We start from the raw sequence: 12272 nt of genomic DNA on the forward strand, positions 1-12272 counted from the left end.
GCCTCGTACTCTAATCAAAACATCCCCATTGCCTTTGCACTTGGGTGGAGTCACACCACAAAAGTTTGTTAGATTTTGGTGTAAGCAATAGCCCAGTAGGAATACTATTAACATTGCATATAAATGATTGAAATGCATATGATCATGCAATGCACATGCCATGGAAAATTCTGATGTTTTTCTTTTTTGAAGGTCAATGATGATCGATGCACAATTTCCATCTTAAAATCTCATCAACAACAATGGGGTGGTAAATACGCCATGACATCTCAAGCAAGAATCGTAAAACCATATATATATATATATATAGATTCATATACTGAAAATATTCCCATATTTGCCGACTCTAAAAATGGTGGGGTGATAGGCACCTAAAAACCTGTCACGCCCCATTATTTCTATTCCATTTTATAGATTACCAAACTGTTACTATTACCCAATCGATAACATTAATGTGAACAAGAAATAAAAGAAAACAATCTTATGAGCCAAAGCTCATCACATTCTCATAAATTCTTTATTAAGGTACTTACACTAGTTTACAATACACAGAATTGTAAACTATACATCAAATTGCCATAAGGGCTTACATCTTTCAATGCTAAGGGCCTTGATCATAACAAAATAAAATCCTATCCCGACAAGTAAGCTCGATAATTGTAAATACACAACATCAAAAGTGTAACAACCCAATCTTGGCAAGGCAAAACCCTGCCAAGAGGGTGCACCTCAAACGCTATAGCACCTTTACACCACAATTCCTGTATAATTCTTACATCACATCACCACATCACCAAAAGTGTATAAGACCTTTCAATTGCCTAACATATATGAGATGATCTATTCAAAGACAAAAAAAGTATTATCATGCTAAAAGATAGTTCCCAAGCATTTCCTCCCAAAAAAAAAAAATAATACATACTAATCACGAATCCATCAATACATCCAACTTCATAAGCAATATTTACAATCAACCTCCTTCATAAAAAAAAGGGTAAGCTTACATCCTAGAATGACCCTAAGCAAAACCTCAACCACAAGATGCCCACCTGTGATCCTTCAAAAAAATTCTAGTCTTCCAAGTTGAGGCGAGCCACACAAAAGTCTATGAATCTGAAAAAAAAATTATTTAAAAGAATGAGCTAAAGCCCAATGAGTATACCAATACCATGGAGTTATAAAACTTGCTCCTACCAATAGGGTTCAAAATAAAGATACTAAACATAAGAGCTTAATTGGACTTAAATTTATACAAAATAAAAATAAAAATGATGAAATACAATTTTCATAAAACGTTATCAAGATTTTTCCAAGGAATCTCATAAGGCAGAAAAAAAATACATTTGGATAATGAAAGTAAACAAAAATATAACTTTTCAATACATTAAGATTTCCTGCCCATCATACAATCCACTACATAGCCTTAGGGTCGCGTTACCTCGCGACTTAGGTGGTGACGGTACCGTTACGCAAAACATAACCATAGGAACATAGCTCATGTCATCGTAGCACTTCAATTCTCATTTCAATGTTTCGGTCCCCGGGACCCCTTATACATACAACGACCCTTATGGTCCTTAAAACATTTCGGTCCCCAGGACCCCAAAGCATTTTGGCCCTTGTGGCCCCAAAGGCTATATTCGGTTATATGATCAATAAAATAAATACCCTCACATAACCTTTCACTGTCATTCAATCATCATCATCATAAAATTTAAAAGACTCAACTTAAATAAATTCTCATAAAAAATTAATGCTTCATTATACAAATGAAATCATATCTTTATTAAAATTCAACCCTTGGCCTCAATAAATTTATAGATTTTCTTTTTATACATATATCATGATGAAATGTATCATTCATTTCCTTTAATTCAAAAATTATTTTCAAACTTTGTAATAAAGATAGAGGTAAGGTAATTTCCATGGTAAGTATACTCACCTCCCAATTAGCAAAAGCATAGATTGAAACTCTACGAATTAATTCCCAAGAGGTGTAGAGACGCCTCCCTCCAATCCTAACAATTGGTAAATAGGATCTAAAATTAAGGAAAAGCTTTCAATGAAAATTACAACATCTACAAAATTTATCCTAAATAAGACATGCTATGGAATGACAAGCTAAAGAACTCCTCCAACTTCAAGTCACCCAAACAAATTTCTTATCCAATCTCCACAACACCCATCCATTGTACATTTTTTGAGTTAATAAACTTTTTAAATATCCAATCAATTTATATGCACAATACCACCATCAATAAACTACAAAAGTCAAAAATCAACATTTTCATAAACTCAACAACTTAAGTAAAACCACTTCAATCATTTATAAAATTCCTCCATAGAACATAGAGATACCCAATCTACCATTTATCAAGTCAATTTCAACATATAAATTTCCTAACACCAAAATCCCCAATTTTTTTACATCACATTCAAACCCTAGATTAACCCAAATCTTAATCTCCAAAGCAACCATCAAATTGATCATTTTTCTACATGTAAAATACTCATAGAAACTAATTGAGAGTATAAAACTCAACAATCAAACCTGAATCATAATAGATCTAAAATAGAAAAATTTCATCATCTTTAACTCAAAATATGTAAAACCCAATTTAAATAATTAATCTTAAAATCTTCATTTTTAATCCTCTAAAAATCCATCTTGAATCAATTTATGTCTAGATTATTTTAACTATACTAAAAAAAAGATGAAATTTCTTACCTTATGATGATTTTTCCACAATTTTTTTTTTTTTGCTTGACTCTTGGTATCCCACAAAACCCTCTTCTCCTTTGTTCTTCCTTCAATTCTCAAGCCTTGAGTTCCTTCCTTCTCTCTCTCTCTCTCTCTCTCTCTCTCTCTCTCTCTCTCTGGGCCTTTCTCTCTTTACGGCTCAAGCTCTCTTCCTGAATGTCAAAGAATGAATTCAATGGGCTCTATCTAATACAACGTATAAACAATGAATAAACACACACACAGCCATCTTTTCACATCCAGATTTTCTCAACACACACACACACCCACAAACACACCCAATTCTAGATTATTCTACAATTTACTGTATGATCAAAATTAATTTAACTAAGCAACACTTAGTCTTAATAAATCTTGATTAACACATAATTAAATCAATCATGACTAATCCCAAATCCCACTTAATTTAATTAGTCTAATCTGACTTCCTTTAGAGCCCAATTAATAATATTTAAATTTATTAATCTGAATCAGAATTTTTTATTATTTTTTTATTTTTTTAATCAAACTCCCAAAAGGCTCCAAATATTAAATTAAAATTATTGTCATCATCAATTTTGATTTCTCAAACCATTTAGGCCTTCAATTTCTAATCAGATTCCAAATTTTCGTCAATAAATTACATATTCAAACTGGACACCCCATAAATAAATTTAATTCGTAATAATCACAATTCTCAATCCTCATAATTTAATTAACCTAATTAACTCCAATTCAGACCTAATTAATCGAATCTCAATTCTACTAAACTGAATTGAATATTTAATTAAACTCCCAAATGGGTCCGTAATTAAAAATTAAATTGATTCAACTTCTTAATTTCACGTCCTTAAGCCATTTGGACCCTTAATTTCTAATTGCAAAATAAATCTTTAAAAGAATCATATACGAATCAGATTCCACAATTATCATAAATCCCAAACTAAATTAGGATAACGACTAATTAAAATCCCAAATCTCCTTAATTAACCAAATATAAAATATTATACGTGGCGGGGTTGTCACAATCTCTCCCCCTTAGAAAGTTTGGTCCTCCAAACTTAAGTCACTTGTACTTGAAAACGAATCAAATAGCTTTGCTTCATTTCATTCCTCCTTTCGAAGTAACTTTCTTACCATTCGATTTTCTCATCACAGGAGTTCGACTCATTCTCATTTATTTGTTGGTTCATAACCCAAATTGGTGATTCATCATAATCTATATTGTCATCAAAGGTCATTCAGTAATCAATAATATGTACTAGACCTTGAAATCAACCTCATAACATTAAACCATGAAACATATTAATCACAATGTACTATTCTCGTCAATCACTTAATTTATATACTTCTACTCATCCATTCACATGTCTCCAATAATTCACATATCGCCAAATAATCCACATGTCTCCAATTCATTGAGGATCAATCACAAATGATATTCGTGATCCAACTTAACTTCAAATAAATCAAAATACTCCATTATTGACATCTCATATGAAGTCTCCAAAATAGACTAAGTATTTAACACAGCCTTAATGACAAATTCAATTTTTATTTTTATTTTTTATTTTATTTTATTTTATTTTTTTGGGTCCACAAATACTCGGACCACAATGGCCTTATTGACAAACCAAATAGGCTGGGGTTTTACTCCATTGGTTCCACAAAATAACTGTTTAATCTCAGAAGTCAAAGACGACTCGCTTAGGTGTATGATCACATCCACTTGAGAGATAGAAAATCCATTCACTCAAAACGTTACATTCTAGGGTCCATATCGAACCATAATCATAGTACAAGTTCCCAAGTAATATAATTCTCTAACTAACGAAAAAAACATTTTTTTTATTTAGTTATTTATTATTATATAATAATATTTCCAATGATACATTCATCTTATAACAATTAGCTTCAAATGAATGGATAGGTCTTGAATCAATTAACGTGTGGACACTTTACTCACAATTAGTTGAGGTACCCGAAATAACAATCTTATTCTAATTGTCTTAACAATCTCATATTGGGTTCCAAATGCCTAAGCAAATAAATTCTAAATTTTCCAATTCTCTTGTATGCATATATAACTTACTTCAACCATCAAGTAGCATCAAAGCTATCATCAAAGTATTTTGAAACCAAATTTTGTCTTTCTCAATCCTTTGCAAGTTAGTCAATTCAAATTCTTTGTCCTAAGAGGTTCTTAAGAAATATGCATTTATAACTTCGGCAAAAATATTTTCTTGCTTTTCATTTCGCAATAACTCTTCTAAGTAGTAGTACTAGATACAGGCTTCTTTACAATAAATCTAAGTCTTGGTCATACTCTAATATTCTTAGCATTTTCAGATGGAGTTCCAAAATCCAAGTAAATGTATCTTATGCCTGCCAAACATTAGGTAGGAAAGATTCACATATCCCAAAACATATATGACATAACAACTCAAAATTCTATACACATGCTTAAAGTACTCCTTTACTTAGCAATTGGGTTAGAAACTAATCTTTAAACTGACTGGCTGACTTGAAATCTCCTTAAAATTTTATTACTCCTAAATAATCCTTCGTTAGTTGTTCTATCTCTCCATATTTGTAGTATGCTCTTAAAATTCGATGATATACCCCGTTATAATATTTGCAACAAATCGAACATTTGGGGAATGAACTTATATCTTGCTTAAAATTTCTAACCACTCCAAACTTTGCTTAACACTTAATACTCTGCTTCTCAAACATATTATGTAATTCCTTCTTTGACTTAACACTTTACTTTTCTTATAATCTTGCAGTTTCCCATAGCATTATTGCCTAGCTTTCATTATATTTCTTAACACTTCCTCTATTTTGCCCAATTGCTCCAACATAGACTCAACTTCCATTTCGTTCTTTCTTCTCATTATCTTTTCTTAGAGTCACAAGACAAGATAGATAGCAGTCGGGGTAATATTGGATAACCTAAATCATACATCACAAATTCAACCATAATTAAACAATTCCTTTTTTTTTTTTTTTTGCAAAGAGATTGGTAGGGCAACCTATTCATTCCCATGAAGTTGATCAAGAATTTCCGATTCGAAACTATGTTGACCGAAAGTGATTCTAATCGGACTTTCAAGGTCATCAACATATGTATGAACTTCCATGGTTCATATAGTAGGTCCTTCACCAAAATAGCATATCATCTTCATATCAAATAGTTTTCTAACTCTCAATCACCATAGTTCGACACACTTCATTAATCATCAAATACTTTAACTTCCTAAAATGTTCTCAAACTCTAATTTTACATTTAACCACATAGCCTTCCTAACTTCCATCAAAAACTTTTAATTCTGTTTAATATTGTGTTCACATGAATCAATATGCATGTACTCACCAATGTGCTATGATCAAAAATTACATTTCCCTTATAGCATAAAAAGAAAATTTCACAATAACTCTTATCTTCAACACTAAACTTGTTGAACACACATATCCCAGTCCTTCTTAATCATCGAAATTCCAAAATAACCTTTAGTTCTTATAATATTACATTCTCGCAGATCATTATACTTGTACTCACTAATATTTACTTACAATGTGAAAAAGTTCCTCAATAGTTCTTGGCTTTTAGCCTCAATATCACACTTATTAAACAAACACATTTCGGTCCTCTTATAAGCAACAAAATACCCTACAACTCTTAATTCTTGGTTTTAATACTTAAATCTATTACACAAACACATATATTCCCAAGTGCACAACTTATCACTTACTTATTAGATGCATGCAACTTAATTCTGTTCTAGACATTCTAACGCTCAATGGACCCGTGTGTGAGATATTAACTCGTGCTCTGATACCAAAAATGTAACAACCCAATCTTGGCAAGGCAAAACCCTGCCAAGAGGGTGCACCTCAAACGCTATAGCACCTTTACACCACAATTCCTGTATAATTCTTACATCACATCACCACATCACCAAAAGTGTATAAGACCTTTCAATTGCCTAACATATATGAGATGATCTATTCAAAGACAAAAAAAGTATTATCATGCTAAAAGATAGTTCCCAAGCATTTCCTCCCAAAAAAAAAAAAATAATACATACTAATCACGAATCCATCAATACATCCAACTTCATAAGCAATATTTACAATCAACCTCCTTCATAAAAAAAGGGGTAAGCTTACATCCTAGAATGACCCTAAGCAAAACCTCAACCACAAGATGCCCACCTGTGATCCTTCAAAAAAATTCTAGTCTTCCAAGTTGAGGCGAGCCACACAAAAGTCTATGAATCTGAAAAAAAAATTATTTAAAAGAATGAGCTAAAGCCCAATGAGTATACCAATACCATGGAGTTATAAAACTTGCTCCTACCAATAGGGTTCAAAATAAAGATACTAAACATAAGAGCTTAATTGGACTTAAATTTATACAAAATAAAAATAAAAATGATGAAATACAATTTTCATAAAACGTTATCAAGATTTTTCCAAGGAATCTCATAAGGCAGAAAAAAAATACATTTGGATAATGAAAGTAAACAAAAATATAACTTTTCAATACATTAAGATTTCCTGCCCATCATACAATCCACTACATAGCCTTAGGGTCGCGTTACCTCGCGACTTAGGTGGTGACGGTACCGTTACGCAAAACATAACCATAGGAACATAGCTCATGTCATCGTAGCACTTCAATTCTCATTTCAATGTTTCGGTCCCCGGCACCCCTTATACATACAACGACCCTTATGGTCCTTAAAACATTTCGGTCCCCAGGACCCCAAAGCATTTTGGCCCTTGTGGCCCCAAAGGCTATATTCGGTTATATGATCAATAAAATAAATACCCTCACATAACCTTTCACTGTCATTCAATCATCATCATCATAAAATTTAAAAGACTCAACTTAAATAAATTCTCATAAAAAATTAATGCTTCATTATACAAATGAAATCATATCTTTATTAAAATTCAACCCTTGGCCTCAATAAATTTATAGATTTTCTTTTTATACATATATCATGATGAAATGTATCATTCATTTCCTTTAATTCAAAAATTATTTTCAAACTTTGTAATAAAGATAGAGGTAAGGTAATTTCCATGGTAAGTATACTCACCTCCCAATTAGCAAAAGCATAGATTGAAACTCTACGAATTAATTCCCAAGAGGTGTAGAGACGCCTCCCTCCAATCCTAACAATTGGTAAATAGGATCTAAAATTAAGGAAAAGCTTTCAATGAAAATTACAACATCTACAAAATTTATCCTAAATAAGACATGCTATGGAATGACAAGCTAAAGAACTCCTCCAACTTCAAGTCACCCAAACAAATTTCTTATCCAATCTCCACAACACCCATCCATTGTACATTTTTTGAGTTAATAAACTTTTTAAATATCCAATCAATTTATATGCACAATACCACCATCAATAAACTACAAAAGTCAAAAATCAACATTTTCATAAACTCAACAACTTAAGTAAAACCACTTCAATCATTTATAAAATTCCTCCATAGAACATAGAGATACCCAATCTACCATTTATCAAGTCAATTTCAACATATAAATTTCCTAACACCAAAATCCCCAATTTTTTTACATCACATTCAAACCCTAGATTAACCCAAATCTTAATCTCCAAAACAACCATCAAATTGATCATTTTTCTACATGTAAAATACTCATAGAAACTAATTGAGAGTATAAAACTCAACAATCAAACCTGAATCATAATAGATCTAAAATAGAAAAATTTCATCATCTTTAACTCAAAATATGTAAAACCCAATTTAAATAATTAATCTTAAAATCTTCATTTTTAATCCTCTAAAAATCCATCTTGAATCAATTTATGTCTAGATTATTTTAACTATACTAAAAAAAAGATGAAATTTCTTACCTTATGATGATTTTTCCACAATTTTTTTTTTTTGCTTGACTCTTGGTATCCCACAAAACCCTCTTCTCCTTTGTTCTTCCTTCAATTCTCAAGCCTTGAGTTCCTTCCTTCTCTCTCTCTCTCTCTCTCTCTCTCTCTCTCTCTCTCTCTGGGCCTTTCTCTCTTTACGGCTCAAGCTCTCTTCCTGAATGTCAAAGAATGAATTCAATGGGCTCTATCTAATACAACGTATAAACAATGAATAAACACACACACAGCCATCTTTTCACATCCAGATTTTCTCAACACACACACACACCCACAAACACACCCAATTCTAGATTATTCTACAATTTACTGTATGATCAAAATTAATTTAACTAAGCAACACTTAGTCTTAATAAATCTTGATTAACACATAATTAAATCAATCATGACTAATCCCAAATCCCACTTAATTTAATTAGTCTAATCTGACTTCCTTTAGAGCCCAATTAATAATATTTAAATTTATTAATCTGAATCAGAATTTTTTATTATTTTTTTATTTTTTTAATCAAACTCCCAAAAGGCTCCAAATATTAAATTAAAATTATTGTCATCATCAATTTTGATTTCTCAAACCATTTAGGCCTTCAATTTCTAATCAGATTCCAAATTTTCGTCAATAAATTACATATTCAAACTGGACACCCCATAAATAAATTTAATTCGTAATAATCACAATTCTCAATCCTCATAATTTAATTAACCTAATTAACTCCAATTCAGACCTAATTAATCGAATCTCAATTCTACTAAACTGAATTGAATATTTAATTAAACTCCCAAATGGGTCCGTAATTAAAAATTAAATTGATTCAACTTCTTAATTTCACGTCCTTAAGCCATTTGGACCCTTAATTTCTAATTGCAAAATAAATCTTTAAAAGAATCATATACGAATCAGATTCCACAATTATCATAAATCCCAAACTAAATTAGGATAACGACTAATTAAAATCCCAAATCTCCTTAATTAACCAAATATAAAATATTATACGTGGCGGGGTTGTCACAAAAAGGAGCTTCAATGCTCCATCTAGAACTCCATTTGCTTCTCAACGAATTAGAGGCACATCTTCATCGCCTGGAATGTTAGATATCCAAACCATAAAAAGGGAGTGAGCTTTTACGCACAATAGGAAATAAACTTAACACAATATATATAATGTTCGATATGATTATATTTATGCAATGTCATGCCATGCATAAGACTATGACTTTGCTACTCAAATGATCAATGTATAATTTAAAACCCATGTTTGACCCAGCCCTTTAACCTTTATCATACTCAAGAAATTCTCATTTTTTTAATAAAAATCCATAACACATATTTCAATCACTCCCACATTTACTAACCACTGAGCACAGAAGGATGAGTGGGCATCTAACACATTTCCGAGAAACCATTTCCACGTTTACCGGCAATATGCACGGAGGGGCAATTGGACACCCAATTACATTTTTAAAATATCTCTACATTTACCAGCCATCGAGCACGAAAAGGAAATTGGACACCTATTTCATTTTAAAAATATCTCCACATTTACCAGCCACCAAACACGGAGGGGTAATCAGACACCCAACAATCTATTCAACCATATCCCCTAAATTTACCAGCGTTTAGCGCGGAAGGGAAATTGGGCACCTTAACAATATACTGATAATATTTTCACATTTTTCGGTTTCCGAGCACAGAAGGGCAATTGGGCACCTCAACACATATAACACATTTCTAAAACACACACACATACTCACCTTGAAATCACTCAACACTTAGTCCAAAACCATGAGAGTGCAATGCAAAACATGAATTTGCAAATATTGTAATTTGCTTATGGTTCAATTTAATTGCACAAGAATTCAACAAATAAATACTGAATGAAATATCCACATTTCCATGACTCAAGGTCTTCCTCATTACCAATAATAATTTTATACGAAATACTAACTTTATATCCTTCCAACATTTCTCAATTTTCTGATGATTCAACTTCCTTGAATCACCAATAATATCATCATAGATAAAAAAAAATCAACCCACTCAGATTTATCCAAAAAAAATCAATTTAAATTTCAACACTATGACCAACTAGTTCAAACCATCTTTTAAATCCCCCTCCCCCCCCCCCTCCCAAAAAAAAAAAAATCCCAAATCTAAGGTTTCAAGAAAATTGGGGTTTTTCTTCATTTGTTTTTCAGGTCCACAAATCATCAAATATTATTCATCAATATATTAAAACAATCAAGATATTTTAAAAATTTGAGTGAAAACCCCATTTTTGTACATTAACAATTTACAATCAAAGTTTTCTAAGTCATAACAACCCATAACCCCAAAATGTTACAAAATCACACCATAGCATAAATATATGGAGTTAAGAGAATCTCCTACCTCAAAGATGAGAGCTAATAACGAAGACCCAAGCAAGAACTTTGATGAAAATGCAATCCAATCGGTAAACATAGTGATCTACATTTCTCCTTCACTATTCTTGCAAGATTTATGGTGGATCCTTACTAAAATGGGGTGGAATCTATGGTTTTAGGGAGGGTTTTCGGATGTGGAGGGGAGGGGGGGAGAGAGAGAGAGAGAGAGAGAGAAAATGAACAAAAAGTGGGTTTTATACAGCTAAACCCAAATAGACAGCTCAAAAAATAATTTTCTGACTGAAATTTCTAAATTTGACATTAAAGTAAGGTGGTTGATACCTTGTAAAAAAATCCCATAAAATCAAATTAGACTATTTAAAATATAAGGAACAATTATTGCCAAAAATTATTTTCTAAATCGCAAGTTTTGAAAAATGCAATTTTCACATTTAGAAAAATTTCAGGCTAAGTCCAATCTCTGACAAAAAACCTTTTTAATACAACCATCTTTATACGAAAAAGGATAAGGGTTGAATCTCGATCCAATCCCTTACAAAACCTTTTTCTCTTCCACATTTGTGGACTCTAAAAACGGCGGGCTAATGGACACCCAAAACCTCATTTCTTCACATTTGACATCTCCTGAAACGGTGGGACTAGTGGACACCCAAAAACATTTTTTCACATTTGTCCGGTGATAAGCTCAATACAGGACAAATGGGCACATTGACTTCCCACGCGGATGCCAATACAATACACAACTCCTTTCCAATACTCGACTCAACTATCCAAACTCATACTCTATATAACCCCTTTTAACATTTTCAAATATCCAAGAAATGATATAACAATATCATGGAACGAAATCATGAAGATGCAACATGATGCATGAATTTGTAAATGTTTCAATTTACTTACGAGTAATTCAATGCATAAATTGAGATTGAAAGAGAATCGGTAACCAAAAGGAAATCCAATTCCTTATTATTTCAACAATGTCCCATCTCTTCTCAACTCAAAATACTTTTCTAAAACATGTAGAATTCAACATTAATGCTTATTCTTACTAAACATCAACTCAATTTCATGATTTAAAGCTCAATTGAACAAAACTTAATCTATAGAACTAAAACTCTAAACTAGGGTTTGAGGAAAATTGGGATTTTTACCTTCTTTGTGTTTTTAAAACAACTAATCATCATCAACAACCAAGATCATCTATAATCATTTGAAATCTATCA

General features: G+C 31.7%; 1 long non-coding RNA gene across 2 annotated transcripts; it reads right to left on the bottom strand.

Annotated features, from left to right (window-relative positions):
- Positions 1 to 834: 834 nt before the first annotated feature.
- LOC145797052 (uncharacterized) lies at positions 835 to 8843 on the bottom strand. 2 transcript variants are annotated; one of them, XR_014338016.1, is made up of 5 exons: positions 8638 to 8843; positions 7852 to 7927; positions 6959 to 7022; positions 1943 to 2018; positions 835 to 1113 (listed from the first exon to the last, which is right to left on the bottom strand). It is a non-coding gene; the product is annotated as an uncharacterized LOC145797052 (long non-coding RNA). The 2 variants fall into 2 exon arrangements; XR_014338015.1 differs by lacking the exons at positions 6959 to 7022; positions 7852 to 7927; positions 8638 to 8843 and adding an exon at positions 2729 to 2945.
- Between the last annotated feature and the right edge of the window lie 3429 nt (positions 8844 to 12272).

The sequence above is a fragment of the Camellia sinensis genome, chromosome 8 (genome assembly GCF_055761805.1).
Source record: "Camellia sinensis isolate YWXY chromosome 8, ASM5576180v1, whole genome shotgun sequence".
Taxonomy (NCBI): domain Eukaryota; kingdom Viridiplantae; phylum Streptophyta; class Magnoliopsida; order Ericales; family Theaceae; genus Camellia; species Camellia sinensis.